The sequence below is a fragment of the Aptenodytes patagonicus genome, chromosome 1, assembly GCF_965638725.1.
Source record: "Aptenodytes patagonicus chromosome 1, bAptPat1.pri.cur, whole genome shotgun sequence".
NCBI lineage: Eukaryota > Metazoa > Chordata > Aves > Sphenisciformes > Spheniscidae > Aptenodytes > Aptenodytes patagonicus.
In genome coordinates, this window is record NC_134949.1 from 163,977,663 (window position 1) to 163,996,057 (window position 18,395).

An 18,395-nucleotide genomic window follows, 5' to 3' on the forward strand; every position below is an offset into this window, starting at 1 on the left:
TGTGGCAAGAAACTGCACTGAAATAATGACCTAGGGATACATATTGATATTAGACTTTCAATAACATTAAAGTGTCATGCAGTGAGTGCCACATTATTTTAATAGCTTTCTAATAGTGTCAATTTTTTGTTCTGATTGTGTTGCTTAGTTTGAACAGGTGAAAAGGTCTATTTTTACTTACAAGACAGGTGCAGTTGGTACACTTTTAAACTTATCATTTACCACTTTTACTGTTTGTGAGATTTCTGTCATGTCTCACATTTGGAATAAGATATCATAGATAAAAAAGATTATCTTGGCACTGTACTAGCAAAAGTAGGCTTTAAGATGCCTTGTGTAGATGTGACACTGTCCACTGGATGAATGTTCTCTGAACATGAAAAGCTAACTACCCATTGAGCTACATTTATTTCCAAAATGAAAATGGTAGAAAGGACTTGGACAATAACATTTTAGTTGAGAGCCATACACTTCCTTCACTTTTTGTGGAATTAAAGCCAACATACAAGGAGGATTTCTTTTAAAAAATTAAGCCTGTTATAGTTTTGGCTGTGTCTCCCAATATTGATTGCCAGTTAATAGCAGTGAATTAACCATAGCTTCATAGAAACCAAAGGGCTCGCTTATGCTTACATATCACCACTCCAGGTTCAGATCCCCTCTCTTACTTACTTGAAACCAATCTTCCAAGTTGTGACGCTTACAAATTCCTTGCCATTTGCTGTTGCATACTCTCACCCTCAAACTGACATGCTGTTGAAGGTTTTCTAATTAAATGTCTGATACATATGATCCAAACTCCTATCAGGAGTCGTACTGGAATACCATATATTTTGATAAAGGTCATAATGAAGGTAGACTTGAAAGTGGAATGGAATGGAATAGAATAGAATAGACTATTTTCAGTTGGAAGGGACCTATAATGATCATCTAGTCCAACTGCCTGACCAACTCAGGGCTGACCAAAAGTTAAAGCATGTTGTTAAGGGCATTGTCCAAACGCCTCTTAAACACTGACAGGCATTGGGCATTGACCACCTCTCTAGGAAGCCTGTTACAGCGTTTGACCACCCTCTCAGTAAAGAAATGTTTCCTCATATCTAGTCTGAACTTCCCTTGATGCAGCTTTGAACCATTCCCATGTGTCCTGTCACTGGATACCAGGGAGAAGAGATCAGCACCTCCCTCTCCACTTCCCCTCCTCAGGAAGCTGTAGAGAGCAATGAGGTCGCCCCTCAGCCTCCTTTTCTCCAAACTAGACAAACCCAAAGTCCTTAGCTGCTCCTCATAGGACATGCCTTCCAACCCTTTCACCAGCTTTGTTGCTGTCCTCTGGACGCATTCAAGGACCTTCACATCCTTCTTAAATTGTGGGGCCCAGAACTGCACACAGTACTCAAGGTGAGGCTGCACCAGTGCTGAATACAGTAGGATAATCACCTCTTTTGACCACCTGGTTATGCTGTGTTTGATATACCCAAGGATGCGGTTTGCCCTCTTGGCTGCCAGGGCACGCTGCTGACTCATATTGAGCCTGCTGTCGACCAGCACCCCCAGATCCCTTTCTGCAGGGCTGCCCTCCAGCCACTCCTTTCCCAATCCATACTTGTGCCCAGCGTTACTCCATCCCAGGTGCAGAATCCGGCATTTTGACTTGTTAAATTTCATACCATTAATCATAGCCCAATGCTCCAATCTATCTAGATCCCTCTGCAAGGCCTCTTGTCCCTTGAGAGAGTCAATAGTACCTCCCAGTTTCGTATCATCAGCAAACTTGCTAATGGTGCATTAGCAAGCCTCCAGTCATCCGGGACCTCCCCCGTTAACCAGGACTGCTGATAAATGATGGAGAGCGGCTTGGTGAGCACTTCCGCCAGCTCCTTCTTACTTCACTGTCTCCCATTCAGGAAACTTCTGATATGTTCTGATACATTATGAAGACATTTTTAGAACCTATATATCCCTCCACTGTAAATGTCAAGTGATTGTTGTAAGTCACTGCAGCGGATATACTGTGTCAGTCCCAGACACTGAAATCATACCATCTTTATTTGTCAGTAAAATCATATAATCTTTCTTACTGTCTACCTATCCATATCTGAATTCAGTGAGGTTTTCAGCCTATTTCCCCTTTACAGCATTGAATCCATTCTCATCAAATGCACTCACTTTTGTTATGTCCTGAAATCTAAAATCTGTGTTTCAGTGAAAGATACTGATCTTTCACTACAGCTGAAGAAGCCATCTATTCCCCGTTTATCAGGGTTTATTGAGAATCAATTACCTCCTCCTCTCTGCACACACAGAAGCACACATATAGATACACACATGAAAAAAAAAACAAGTATCTTTAGATAACATGTCATGATTCTTTTTTTTTTTTAGGAAGATATTGTAAATTATTTGCTTCACTGAGACTTTAATTAACTTTACACTTGAAAATGGTTGTTCATAATTGGTTTTCATGGACACAAACAGCTAAATATTTATTTTCTTACCTCCTTTTTCATTGAGATCCAATAAATCTATATCCTTACAATAAGAAGGAAATCTGAGGGTCTCAGTTCAGCCTCACAGAAAGCAGTCCTATGGTAGATGCCCTTCTGTTAATCATTACATGATGGTCTCTGTTTTCACCCTTCCTTCAACTCTAGAGGGGGAAATAAACTTCAGGAAGTACAGAGGACGTAGCTGAGAAAGAATTGCTTCTCTTAGAAGAGCAGAGTGATGTGGGGTGGTTCCAGCAGCTGAGAAGAATGAGAGACAAGAATGATGGTGCCCACCCTGGGGATTTTGTAACAGCAGTGGTTAGACGGAGCGACTAGCTGTAAACAACTAAAATGACATCATACACAGGAAGCCAGGAAGCGTCCTGGGGATGAACTTCAACATAAGTCCTGAAAGGACTTCTGTGAAAAATGTTCTGTCATCCAATAAATGAAGAGATTTAAATCCTAGATGTGGAAATCCATTGGATATTAAACCAAATGGATGTTAGTATAGTTTATATTTTCACAGCCGTTATCTATGAGTCTCCTGTCACCACAGAGTCGTAGAATCATAGAGTGATTTGGATTGAAAGGAATCTTTAAAGATCATCTAGTCCAAGCCACCTGCCATGGACAGAGACATCCTTCACTAGCTAAGGGTGCTCAAAGCCATGTCCAATCTGACCTTGAACACTTCCAATGATGGGGCATCCCCAACCTCTCTGGGCAACCTGTCTCATCATGTTGTAAAAAATTTCCTCCATACGTTCAATCTAAACCTACCCTCTTTCAGTTTAAAATAATTGTCCCTTGTCCTGTCACTACAGGCCCTGGAAAAAAGTCTTTCTCCACCTTTCTTATAAGCCCTATTTAGGTATTGAAAGGCAGCAATAAGGTTTCCCCGAAGCCTTTTCTTCTCCAGGCTGAACAATCTCAACTCTCTCAGCCTTTCTTCATAGGAGAGGTGTTCCAGTCCTCTGATAATTTCTGTGGCCCTCCTCTGGACCCGCTCCAACAGGTCCGTGTCTTTCCTGTACTGGAGATCCCAGAGCTGGATGAAGGACTCCAGTTTGGGTCTCATGAGAGCAGAGTAAAGGGAGAGAATCACCTCCCTTGACCTGCTGGCCAAGCTTCTTTTGATGCAGCTCTGGATACGCTTGGCTTTCTGGGCTGCAAGTGCATATTGTTGCCTCATATCCAATTTTTCATCCACCAGTATCCCCAAGTACTTCTCCACAGGACTACTCTCAGTCCATTCATCCCCCATAAATAAATTACAATTCACTAGGACATCCAATGACAACAGAGAAGAAAGGCACATTCAATGGAATTTTTGATGGTCTTAAAGTCACTACTCCAAACTGCACTGCTTACTGTAGAGGAGAAGAGTTGATAAGACTAGCACTGGTTGTTCTTTCTGTTATTCATATGGTTGATGACAGTCACAATCCTCTATAACAGGGCACACAGTAAGTGAATATTTTCATGCTTAAGAGGTATCTACATAAAAGAAATTTATAAAAGACAGATAAGACTATACAATGATTAAGATAAAGTTGACAAATAGAAGTGTGAGAAATTATTTTCTATTTCATTCTCTCTCTCATTTCCTCTTTCTTTCTCTCATTTTCTCTTTCTCTTTCCTACTTTCTTTCCTTGCTTCCTTCTTTCTTTCTGTCTTTTTTCCTCCTCCTTCTTCTCCTTCCTTCCTTCCTTCCTTCCTTCCTTCCTTCCTTCCTTCCTTCCTTCCTTCCTTCCTTCCTTCCTTCCTTCCTTCCTTCCTTCCTTCCTTCCTTCCTTCCTTCCTTCCTTCCTTCCTTCCTTCCTTCCTTCCTTCCTTCCCACTCCTTAGCTACTCCATACGTGTTTATAAATCATTGCTCTAGGCCAGAGAACAAGTGATTTAGCCCCCTCAGGTGAAAACTGTATGTACAAATCTGTGTTTCCTATGATAAGTTCCAGCAGATAAGCTGCTTAAAATATCACTGTATGTATAAAACTAAGATGGCAATATTTGTACAGTACTCTCACAATGTAGAACTAAAAACTTTTCAACTGAAAATGAAAAGAGATTTTTACACTTGTTTCAGTCTGACTGAAGAGGTTTTAAGAGTTACAGGTTCCAAAGTGGATTGCTTTTCCTTAGTCCTAAAAGACTATTTTTCAGAAGAAAACAAACAAAAAAACCCCACATGTGCATACACATTCTCACTTACATATTCATACACATCACACAACATGTGAAAACCATAAATTATAGGTATCATGACAGAATCCTACATCAAAACTTTTTATAGCTTTTTTCTCATAGAAGGAAAGGAATAAAACTTTGAAAGATGATCCTGCTGTGACTATGTAGGAAAAAGTTTAGAATTCTATTTTTTCTGTTTAAAAAGCATTGCATGTAGCCTGTACCTTTATAACACATTTCTCTCTTACAATAAAAAGAAGAAAAAAAAATAGAGAAATTGAATAGCCTTACCTTGATAAGATCTGATCAGCCAGACGGGGCAGAGTTTTGACCATATATAATATGTAATCTCAGCCATCTTGACAGTTAGGTACAGTTTAGAAATAGGGGTACATAATGACGTTGAACCAGCCTGATCAAAATTTTTTTGAAAGATCCTAACAGTGAAGAGTACATTGAAATGCTATACCTCCTATCATTGCTTCAGAAGCAGAGTCTGACTTCTATTCTAATAAGCCTTGGCACAGCACCGTGAAAGAAGCAGGGGCCAGCTGTATTCTTGGTATAAAACTCTTGTGAAGCCAATAAGGATACACCATGAACTCATTTGGCTAGAAGGTGAAATCCTGTCTTTTGTTAATGCTGAGAAAATCCCACAAAAGTCAGCTGGGTTACACAGATATTACTGAAGTAGACTATTTTTCTTTGTTTGGTATTTTAGCCAACAGTATTAGAAAAATAAAGAACAAGAAAGCAAAAAGTTCAATAACATGATACACAAATCAAACTCCCAAAAAATATTTAATTTTGGTTTTTAGATATCAGATGTGACCATTCTTCCAGTAAAAAATAACTAAAATCAACCTATATTATTTCAGTATTATTTAATAATATTTAGCAATCACTAAGCTTTAATTTGCATGTTTGCAATGTAATAGAATGAGATCCTCTAAAGAGATTTGTATATACTGCTGTCATTTCTGTTAGTTAGCTAAATCATAGTTAACATTTTTCAATATGGTATCTAAGGTTCAAATTTTGCACCACATTTAAACACCTACATAAATAGGAAATATTCTGAAATCAGATGATTACACCAGAACAACCTCTAAGTCTGCAAAATTCTGTACTTTGATGGTCAAGCCACGTGGTTAGACATTCATTACAACTTTATAGGTAGTAACTGAGAAATTGCTAAAACTGTTCTTGTTCTTAAAGTTTGTGGGATGTTTAAATATTCCACTGAATCATGCTATATTTGTCGAAGCATGTACTTCTGAATCGTAATTATAAAGATTTTAATTGCACAGGAACATATTCACACCCAAATATATATCTGAACGCACAATTCTCCTAACTTCATAGTGAAGGATGAGAAAAAACTATTAGCAGAGACCGAGACAGAAAATCTACAGCAATATGTCACTCCAAACAACTAAGACATATCATAGCTGCATGTACAAGAGGAGAGAAAGCCATCTTACACTATAATCAACTTACAGGACCACACAGCTGCTTCTATCAGGACCAACCATTGCAACCTACAGTCTGGATATTTGCCGTTCATGACATATACCACTGTTCCAGGGAATTTTCCAGTTGTTTTAATAGGATGGCTAACCAGAGATTAGCCTTTATCATTTAAAATTTTAATATGCTAGAGCAATAGCCAAAAATTCATGCAGACTGAAATGTGTTTCCAGCATTATCTCACATTAGAGGGTTAATTACTTTCTTGTTCTTAATATAGAACTGCATTCAGTTGCTAAGGAAACCAATGATTTCTTCATGTCTACAAGTACTTGAATCATGTTTTGGTTTCTTTGTTTTCGGGGCTGTATTCTGGGAGGTTTTGTTGTTGTTGCTGCTGCTGTTTTTCACTAATGTTAAATCAGAAAAGGAGAAATAACACCAAGGCTTAAAAATGGAAAATGCAGGCTGACCTAGTAATGGCCAGATTTGTGATGGTGAGACAGAACAGTGTATTGCCTGTGGGGAAACAAGCTGTAGGCTCTGCCTTTAATTGTTTCCTCCCAGAAAGCAAAGTTAGCAGTGTGCATGCACTGACTTTGAGCCCTGAAACTGGTGGTGACTCACCTTCAGCCAGCTCAGGCTACTCTGCCCATTGACTATAGCCAATCACCTTTCCTCTCACATTCTTCTTTAGGTGTTAGATATGACAAAAGTATATATATCATGGTGGAAAACATTCAAGTTAGCTCCAACTGAAGCAAATCTGGAACCAGGGAACCTGAACATAGAGAATAGTCCTGAGACACCCACTCTGGTAATGCGCAAATTATCTGAAACTCAGAAGTAGGTCATAACAGTGTGCTCTGTTGCACCCAACTAAATCCTCCCAAGAGAATGCATGGCAGGCTATTAACCAGAAAGATCTGATTCAGCTGTGGAACTGTTTTAATATCGAGAGGAAAATAAAAAGAAGGGACCGGGGAAAGGAAGGAAACTAGAGAATCCCTTTGAAGAACACTCCATTGAACATTGATCCTGGAAATGGAAATTTAGAGTGAATATAATATTTTACATTATTTGGTGTCAAATTTAATTCTTTGATGTCTTTTATGTTCCAGTATTTAAAGTATTATATTACCCACTTTTCCACAAGGCAAAAAATATTATTCAATATTGCAATGTATAATAAAATGTGATCACTTTAAGTTTATTATAGTTTTGCCTGGCAAGCTGTAACTAGTATTTAGTGGTAAAATTGGCAACTGAGGGACTTCAGAATCTGTCCACAAGTGGTTCTAAAACAAGTATGCTTATTTCTATCTCTTACAAGGAATATTATGAATATGCTTAACCACAGGAACATATGTAGCAACATAAAGGGAGAAGCAGAATAACCCCCCCAAAACTTAGTTTTCTTCTGTGAAAGGGTTCATAGAATTAGAATTAGATAGGCATGATCTGGCCATTTAACTGCATTTTAAGTCCCTAAACCTATCCAAAAAGCATGTCTGTCTTTCTGTCAGTACAACCCTTTATGTGTATAAGGTCTGAATGTTTTTACAGGCTTACAAGCATGTGTTAGCTCAAGGGCAAACCCCTTCAAGACCTCCAGTTAGCTATTCCTCTGCCTATTTCTCCTGCTGACACCTTTTTCAGCAGCAGTCTCAGTTCAGGTCTACTTACTGGGCTCCATACTGGAGATATTCAGGGAGCAAAAAGTGCTCCCCTAAGCACTCTATGCACCTTAACTAGCACATCACAAGACAAGTAAATATCCAAATATAGCAAGAATGAGTTGAGTTCTGTTTGTTGTTTTAAATTAATACAATTTTCATCACATTCAGTAACTAGAGTATAGGATATTCTGGCTGACATGGGACAATCTGAATGGCTCCTACAGAAAGAGATCTGGGGGTTTGGGTTGATGGCAAGTTGAATATGAGTCAACTGTGTGCCCTGGCAGCCATAAGAGCCAACCGTGTCCTGGGGTGCATCAAGCACAGCATAGCTAGCTGGTTGAGGGACGTGACTGTCCCACTCTACACTGCACTGGTATGGCCCCACCTCGAGTACTCTGTGCAGTTTTGGGCACTTCAGTACAAGAAGATCATCAAACTATTAGAGTGTGTCCAGAGGAGAGCGACCAAGATGGTGAAAGGCCTCGAGGGCAAGACTTAATAGGAGTGGCTGAGGTCACTTGGTTTGTTCAGCTTGGAGAAGAGAAGGCTGAGGGGTGACCTCATCGCAGCCTACAACTTCCTCAAGGTGGGCAGTGGAGGGGGAGGTGCTGATCTCCTCTCTCTGGTGACCAGCGATAGGACACGAGGAAATGGAATGAAGTTGTGTCAGGGGAAGTTTAGATTGGAGATTAGGAAAAGGTTCTTCACTGAGAGGGTGGTGAGTCACTGGAAAAGGCTTCCCAGGGAAACAGTCACGGCACCAAGCCTGTCAGAGTTCAAGGAGCATCTGGACAACACTCTTAGTCATATGGTTTAGTTTTAGGTAGTCCTGCGAGGAGCAGGGAGTTGGACTCAATGATCCTTATGGGTCCCTTCCAACATGAGATATTCTATGATTCTATGATTCTAAATTATTTCACTTTGTGGAATAGTTAAATATTTTCTGGGAAAATCGGAAAGATGGTAAATGTGAAACTGAGTCATTAGGCAGTTTTATCAATTGCAGCTGAAGCTATTTTTTGAAGCTCAGGATCCATGGAAGTTGCTAGAAACGCAATAATTTTATAAGCGGGATTTTTCCAGTAACACGTGGGTATTGCTCAGGGTATTGCTCAATAGATAGGCTTTTGTGAAACCTGTTTTTAATCATCTAAGATTCATAATTTGTTAGATTTTTCAGAATTATATTCAGAGCTGTTACTTGTAATGGAAGGCTTAGCTTTTAGAAAAAAATCTTTGCAGAGCTGTTGCAGAGCTTGTCCAGAACGCTTCAGGACCAAATTCCCTCTGGTCTGGTCCATAGCTACTCTTTATGGTGCTAGTGAGAATAATTCCACCTACTCATGATGTTTTCTAAGTATAATATGTGTTATAAAGGATATCTTTATTTTTCCTCTGATGTTCTTAAGTTTTATCTAACTTCCCTTTATATTTTAGTTGCTTATTAGGTCTATTTATAATTAATTACATATCAAATAATGTGTCTTTCATTATTAGTCCTTTTAATGCATTAAAATGTTCTTCAGATCATACATCACAAATACCTGGAATGTACTTTCTTAGTATTTTCTAAACAAGCCTTACAATAGTGTGTAGTGATAGAATCTTCAGAAGGCAAAGGCAAAGGCAAAGGCAAAGGCAAAGGCAAAGGCAAAGGCAAAGGCAAAGGCAAAGGCAAAGGCAAAGGCAGAGGAGAAAGCATGGATATAAAAATGAGTCTTAAGTACCTTGCATACAAAGTGTCTGAGAAAAGATGTTACCATTCACACTACATAGAAGTCGCTCAGATATTCAGGATAAGAAACAGTATAAACAGCTAAAATAGATTATAAAAATCAAAGGTCAGATTTACTGCTGTACTCTGGCTGTTTTGTGTGGCTCCAGTGACACAAAGCAGTCATAAACTCAAATTTAGTAGGTGTTTCAACTATGTTTATAGCTGATTTGCAGAATGCTCACAATCTTCATTTTAACTGCAAAAATTCTTGAGCAACTAATTTTGACATAGCAGTCACTATTAAGTAATCTATATGAATAAGCAGCTACAATGCAATATGAGATTGCACATGCCTACCTTCTCATAATTAATGGGTAAATAACTGCAGTAACCCAGCTACAAAGGTACAAACTGTGGTGAATGTGACAATTTTTAGTGGTGAGCATAAATAGAGCTGCTATAACATCTCAAATAATTCTTTTGTTTCTGCTTTTTCTTTTATGTGGCAAAATGAAATGAGCTTTGTAACGGAATATTTACTTGTCAAGTTGTACCTGTCAGGTAACCTCTGAGCTGTTTTTTGCTTTTGTTGTTTTTTTTTTTTTTTATATATTTTAATACTGAAATAAGAAACTGCAGTGACTTTAGTTCTGTTTTAGATATCTTCTTTTACTGGAAACCAAACCAAACCAAAAACTTTAATTAGCATGAGTTGATTCCAGTGTCAAGAATGATGGCAGATGACAAGCTGAGGAAACAGCTAAATAATATGCATGTTACTGCTCTTATGCCTTCCAGGACAGGGAAATATGTTTTTTAATCCTCCACAAGAAAAAAAAAAAAATCCTGAAACAATGGCATTCTGTTTACTGCCAAATAAAAAATATAGGCTAAAGCAATATAAAAGTCTTCTAATTCCAAATTGACAAAGTGTGGGAGACTTAAATCTGACATACTGTTTTAACTCTACCATTAGTTCATTTTTCTCCATTTGTAGCATGGGCTAAACGAAGCGTCTAGCCCAGCTGTGAATTTCATTGGTCTTTTCTGTTCAGGGACTGAACAATCTTAATTTTATTTAACCTTATTTTTTATTGGATTGACCACAGCCACAGTGGAGAATTGCACTTGCCATTTTACAGAAATATTGAAAGAAGAGAGTTCCTTAACTTGCACCCAATCTACTAATCCAGTCAATAATTCAGACTGGCCAATAGGCAAAGCAATTGCCTGCAGCTATTGCAGTCATGATTGAACAGGACAAGCAAGATACTTACTTCAAATAACTGCTCTCAATATTTCTAGCCAGTCTGTTACATATGGAATGCATTTTGAAAATTTAATAAACCATCATCCTTCATGTATAGCTTGACACTTCTGAATTATGGACTCAGAGACCTGAGGCTTGAAAAGAGGAAAGGTGGAGTCTGCAAGCAAAATAAGGTCAATGTAGACAATGCATGTATTCATTCAACTATACAGAAAGTGTTTGCAGCAGATTGCCTTTGCATTCTGAAACAAATAATGCTTTTGAGCCAACCAAAGCTTGTTGGTTGGCTGTACTTCTGTTCACTCTGGTCATTCAAACAAGCAAACAAAACACCCAAAAGACCAATAGTAGAAAAGCAACAGCAACACATAACATCAAAACTTAAGATGCTTACAAATGAAGAATGAGAGCCAGTCCACTTAAACTGGGACCAAAGAGTTTTCCAAGGGTCTTCTAGGTTACTTCTTGCTGATTTCAGCAGATGAGGTGGAAGACATCCAAATCTGGGTGTCTATGTGTAACATATAGCTCCCATTGGAGCCAACAAAGCAGACACAGAGATCCAGCTGATGAGTCACAAGATTTCTGGCAGGATGAACTAAATCACTCAAAGTGAGTCATGTGAATCAAACAACATTGTTATCCTTTCAGAGGTTTTCCTTTCTTCTCAGACCTCATGCTAAAATTAAGCACCTAAATTACCCACTCATGCTTCTAAAACAGTTCAATGGCTTTATTTCATGTATTATCTCCAGATAAAATACCTCTAGATAAAATGTCGTCTTGTTTCAGGGCGCACTTTCAAACATGATGTCTTTGCTTTTGCCTCTCTGAAAGATTATGGTTATCTCACTGGAGAGCTGTTTTAGCCAGCTGGTGTGTTTTTTATGTCAATGGATGAAATTTTCATCTCACTGGCAGCATCTAGGTTTTTCTGATGTCATCAGCAGAAAGTAAGATAGTCAAGTGCTCTGGACTGGTTTACCTATATGCTTTAAGGTCTGGGTCCTATCATGGACTGTGATCTGGTTCACAGCAGGAAATTCATGTTTTACTCCAGAATGGTATGAATAAATGTATAAGCAGGGCACCAGCAAAAAAGGGAGGAAGGGAGTGAGGCAACTTGAGATAGTATTGGTGAACTTGTGCACAAATCAGGATTAGATTTATCTTCTCATAAATTTAGTCATATAAGTAAAGTGCTTGTGACTGGAGTGTGATCATTCCAGGCTACATGTGCATTCAGTGAGGAGAAGCTGACAGCTCTCAGAGAGGATTTTGTCCACTAAAGATTGTCTTAAAAGGCTGATCTTTCCCTCCAGGCAACACAGGGAGCTAAGGCTGACAAGTCTTCTAACACTGGCATCTCAGTTTACTGCCTAAACTGTTTGGGGTATGAATACAGGTTCTTCTCAGCACAAGGCCCTTTCTTTAAAATATGTTTCATAAAAAATAAAGATTCCTCTTTGTCCAGTGACTATTTCTGTATATTTATTCCTATTTGTGGAATTACACTTTGAACACATTGAAGACAAGGCTCAAAATTCTCAGGAATTCATCAGGACCAAAGTTTTGAATTTTATAATGAACAACATTAAAGCATATTCTGAAGAGCAGTAACATATCACCCCAATAATTTATTCATTGTGATTATGTGATACAGCTTTTTCCATTGAATGTTTAAATTGAATTTGCATAAGAGGAATAAAATTCTTAAAATATATATAGACTTGTCCCAAATAGCAAATCTCACCTTGGGAGTTTCTACATTCCTGAGCCATGAAAAATAGTTGCTGGTTAATTCTGTCCTTCTGGCATGACTCAGTAATAGAGTAATGATGTGCTTGAGATATCATTAAAAGTCTGAGCACTAGTTCTGGAAGTTATTCTCCTATTTAAATAGCCTGAAAAAGAAGGCTTGAAAATCCTTATTTCTTGTTGTACCTCTTTTATGTTCTTCTGTAGAAACGGACTGGGAAAAATAAACTGAACCTTTTTTTTTTTTTCCCCCCAAGTAAATAATTACAGAATACTTGAGAAGTTTTGGGCCATACTATATACATCATTATTTTGATTCATAACTGCTACGTCATGACATAACATGCCATAAAGTGTGCTTTCCTATGTGAATTATAAATAAAAATGGAAAACTGATGGGAAAACAGCTATTAAATTTATCTACCTGAAAGATGAAAGAATAAGAGGTTTAGAAAGGCATCTACAGATATTTTTAATTTCCATATTTTGAATTCATAGTTATCTGTAGAACTTTGAGTAAGAAATAACACCTGGCTTATTGTATTATGAAAGTATATATAATACAATAATATTTATCATCCATTCTGAGAACTGTTTCAAGATGGATCCTCTGTTATATAACTATAAAGAGAAATACTGAAAATTAGATACACTCTTAGTAAATATTGGTGTATTTTCCCTATCAGCTTAAAAGGAGTCACAGTCTCTATTTGTAAATGGAGAATACAAGGGAAAAACAATATTTTACCTTTTCATGTTAGTCCATTCAAAGGTAAACAGTTTCTTCTTCTTTCCTTAAAAACACACATAAAAGAAAGTGACCTTATTTGTCAGGTTCTTCTTTGTCAAACCTGGCTGTTAAGCACTAAAAGTGTGTAGCAGTAACCTGAGACCTAGCAGAAAAATGACTTAACACAGGGTAGGAAAATGTGGCAGTATTTTGTTTTCAAAATGAGTTTTTCTATTGATTTAGATTAGGGAAAAATAAGAAGAAACATGATAAAATAAATACTTATTTTAATTTTAAACATGAAAAGAATAAAATTATTCCTTCCTTGCTTTTAGGAGGAGAGGAAAAAATGATGCAGCTGCAGAGCACCACAGTTTTAGCAGTGAAAAACATGTTTCTCACAGGATAAGATCTGCTATAAAATTGAAACACAGTTTTCAAATGGATTCTAAGTTTAACCTAGCAATTTCACCTATCCTCACTCCTTGATACTGAGTGGCCATCAAATATTTTTGATTCCTTCAGATAATAATTCCCTCTTGCATCCATTGTTCGGAATTACAAAAAATGTAAAAATGTGAGTCTTGGGAAAAAATAACAGCTGAATGCTTCTGGGATATTAGTAACATTTGTGCAGACTTCACTGAATATGAGATGAGCTCAAGCTGTCATGCTCTGCAGTACGTTTAGTACCCACATGACTCTCCATGTTGTTTGATTTTATTGTAGTTAATAATCAGGAGAACTTATTCTAACATTGCTGATGTTTTGGGTTGTTTTGGGGTTCTGGGTGTTGTTCTTTTTGTTTGTTTTGGCCCCCCCCCCCCCCCCCATGTCCGTCCCCCCCCAGTATGTTCATTAGTTTTGTTCTGTGGTGAGAAAAAAAAAAAGCTTAATATTGCTGAAGTGAAAGTGCACTATGAGGTAATAGTCAGAAATAAAAATGTAATGAAAGTCTAAGCTGTATTGCAGGTATATTACTTACTTTTCCCTGGTAACAACTAGTAAATTTCTGGGTCTGTCCAGTTTGTACTTGGCCCAGATTCATGTTATCAAGTATATCCCTCAGTTCATCTGACATTTGATCCTCTTTTGAATAAACATTATTACACAATTTTTTTGATTGTTCAGTATTTCTGAATGCCCTTAATAATAAATGGGTTTTGATCATGAAAGAGGAAGCAACCAATGTCCCAAAAGCTAAGCAACACCCCAGCCCTCCTAGCCAAGTCTGATAATCCTAATATATATTATCATCAAATAAAAACTCTTCCCTCCTACTCAGCTCAGCTTGCCTAAATTGCAGTACAGTCTGGAGGTTTCAGAGCTCATTTTAAACCGTAGTGTCATAACAGACACCTGTAGGGTTCTCCGCTTGGCAGAATAACGAACTGAGTGGAGGAAGAGGTCTTTGAACATCATTTTCTGTTGGAGCTTCAAGCTACCAGCCAACCTGGTGGATGGGTTCTAGACTTTCTTTGTCAGCATTTGCTTCAAATAAAAGTTTATCTAAAGGGCCTATTAATTGATCTTCATGTTACATTCTATTCTCCTACTGTTTTGTACTTTTGGGATTGAATAAAAATGCAGCCATGCAGGACCACAGGTCACTGAAAATATTCATATTCTAATAGCACAAGTATGCTATCATTTCAGAGGTACAGCTAAATATCTGCTCTATGTAAATCCATAACATAGCTGGACAGATCGCTCATTAAGTGTAAGATTCCCCAAGATATTTTATGATTCTCCCAGTTTTGGTGTCAAGGGCATATCAATACCTTTGAAAAGCTGTTTGTAACCATGAAATTAACCCTAAGAAAATGTTATGGGACAAAAGAAAAAAAAAGTGCATAGCTTCATTAAGTGATTATGACTAATGCAGGCTCATTACAAATGTGTTTAGGCAACTGAACAGTATAAACACCAAAAAACAAGGAGACCTTCATTAAGTGGATACCAATCATGTTTAGAAAGACTAGTTCTAATAGTAAAAAGTACATTTTTTGGCAAGCTAGATGAAACCCTTTTAAAACATTCATTATGCACAATATTGTGTTGTTGACCTTTGTTCTGATAACTATCTAAGCATTTACATTAGTTAATACACTCTTACCTTTGCCTCAGTGGTAATTACAATAAACTAATTATATTCACTAATTACCTACCATTTATGTTCTGCATGATTTTTTTATTGTTGTAGTAAAAGATCAACATTAAGAAAAGAAGAAAATTAAGTAAGATTTAGGCTAAATACAAGGAATCAAAAGAAGCTGACCACAATTGTATAAATCTATGTATTGGAAGCTACAATACTATACCACATTTTAAAGACAAGTAAGCCTAACAGTCTGACTTTCAGGGGTGATTCTGATCTATTAAATTCATAGCAGACAACAGAGCTTAAAGATTCTCAACACCTTTCTAAATTGTTCTGCTTTTACTTGGGTGCCCCAATGAAGATTAAGGAACGCAACTTCAGGCATCCCGCTACGACAATTTTCACTTCTGTCCTTTTTGCTCTCTCTTGTTATGCCTAATGCCAGCAAAAACCTGGTGGAAATATAACAATTTAATAAAGATAAAGTACAGGAAAAAGAAATTGCTCAGAATTCCAGCTGGGTTTTCCACTTTGCTGGTAATTATCATAAGTGCCTCCCCACAACTGGAAATGAGAAGAGAAACTGCTGTTATTGCCACTTCCCTGCTCTCTGTGTTGCTTTTTTTATCCACAGAAGCCCCCTAAAGAAGTTATCCAAAACCAACAAGCTGTGAGGTTCAGCTACTACGCACTCATTTCAAAAGCACTTTCGAACGCAACAGTACACACGCTCTGCTTTTCTTCTCAGCTATTAACTTCTCTGCCACCACGTAACATGACAAAGGAAAGATGGTATTTCACAGAAATGGGGAAACCAAAAAAAAAAGGACAAAGGAAACAATGAAGTATTGCTGCGAAAGTGCTCGGGGCTCTGGCTAATTGAGCATTACATATGTTCCTGTTAATACATTATAGTTTCTTATCCTGAGCCTTCGCATCTCTTCGTGAGGAATTGACCAGGAGCTGAAAAGGTCCTCAGATGGCATGAGGACCATAAAAATACTCTACTGTCATCCGAGTACTGGGCATATAGAAGAATTAAAATTAGACAAAGGACAGAAACAGCTTGAGAGGCCAAGTGGAGCAGCCCTTGGAGAATAGTTACCTACCAGCCCAAATCAGAGGTGCTTTGAAGCCCCAGGCAGTCCAAGGTCAAAAGCAAAGGGGAAGGCCAGCACCCAGAATCACTGTGCTTCCTTCACCCCGTGTTGCTGCTGTACACGGACCCCAGGCACCCCTCTTAAAAGTCTGATGATGCATCAGAGTAAAAGACTGTACAGATCACAAAATATTCCTGCCTGACTGCAGAAGTTAACTGTGCAGTCTAGTCAGCTTAGACTCCCTTTCACATCAATGAGGAGAGATAAGCACATTGAAGAAGCAGTTCAGATCGCACGTGAGATAAAAGTACCTTCTAGAAGGGCCCTCTCTACCCATTTCCATTGACTAGAGAGGGAACTTAAGCTGACAGGGCTCCTAATTTAGGTGTTAAGTCTACAGCTGAGTAGAAATAATTTGATCTCCATGTTTGTATTATATCATATTTGAACTGACAAGTAGAAGCACCGCTGTTGCAATAAGATAATAAGATTGTGTTTTTCTCTCTCTTTTTTTAAAATTTATATTTATAATATATACTATTTCCTCTTGTGGATTTCACAAAGAAATTCATTGTATTAGATTAAAATGAAACAACAACATCCACTGTTTAAAAATATAACACAAGAAGAGAAATCTAGAAGTTACCACTGTGTTATACAGTGTTTATTCCGCATTCAGTTTTAACAGTATTATGACCTTGAAACTAGTTTTAGTTTCTACAAAACAAGTTAGCACTGATTTTTGAATAATACAAATGAAAACAAATTATTCTCTAGAAAGGTCATTCAAGAGGGACATAAGGAAAATGCAGAATGTTAGATAACAGTTCACATGATCATCTATTTAATTGCAGCGTCATTACATATAAAGAAATTTGACAGTGTTCTAAAGTTACCTATACAGCTTATATACAAATAAATAGCTTTATAAATGCAAGTATCTCCTAGCATTCAGTACTAGAAAGGATATCTGATGTCCTATAAATTAACTTAAAAACACCAATTTATTTTTAAGTGGATGAATCTCTTCAGTTAGACAAAGAGAAAATGATAGTATAAAGAATTATTAATCAATTTAAAAGTGAATTATAGGCATGGGGCCTTTTAGGATTCTTACTCTTGCACACCTTCACTCCTGAAGTAGGTGAGGATAATGAAAGCCTGAAAAATAGTCAATGTTTTCTAATAAATATTGATTTTTTTTTTTTTTACAGGCAAAACATGAATTTTTTTTGCGTGAAATAACATAATGTGTAACTGAAGGGAATGCAGTTCTGCAAACATAACAAATTTGCATCTTAGCAAAGCATTTGGTAGAGAGTCTCGTGAAATATTACTCTGAAAAATCAAATTTCCTTGGATACGAACCGTATGATATAGCATGAAAAGTAGCTCAATAGCCATAAACAGTAGTTAATGATGAACGACAACTTATCAGATAGGGAGAGATGTCTAGAGGCATACTAGTGTAGAAGGTTTCAGCCTCCTTTATCTGACATCTTCATTAATAATTTAGAAGGAAGATCAAATATCACATTAATGAAACTCACAGATGATGCTAAACAGAGATGTGATGCAAACACAGAGAATGACAAAGAATAAAATAGCGGGACACTAGGTGTGAATCCACATAGATACTAAGTATCTGGCACTTCCACTGACTTCACCAGCTTAACGTTTGTTTTATACTCTACGTTATGCATACACAAGGTTCTTGAAACTTATTTCCAAAGTCAACTCCCTCCCTGCTTCCAAATTTGTCCTAGAAATCTTTTCATTGTCATCGGAGAATAAGCTATCCATAACAACCACTAAGAAATACAATGATATTTTTTGCTTAACCAGAAATAAATATATGAGAAAGAAGAAGGTAGATACCTGTACAGG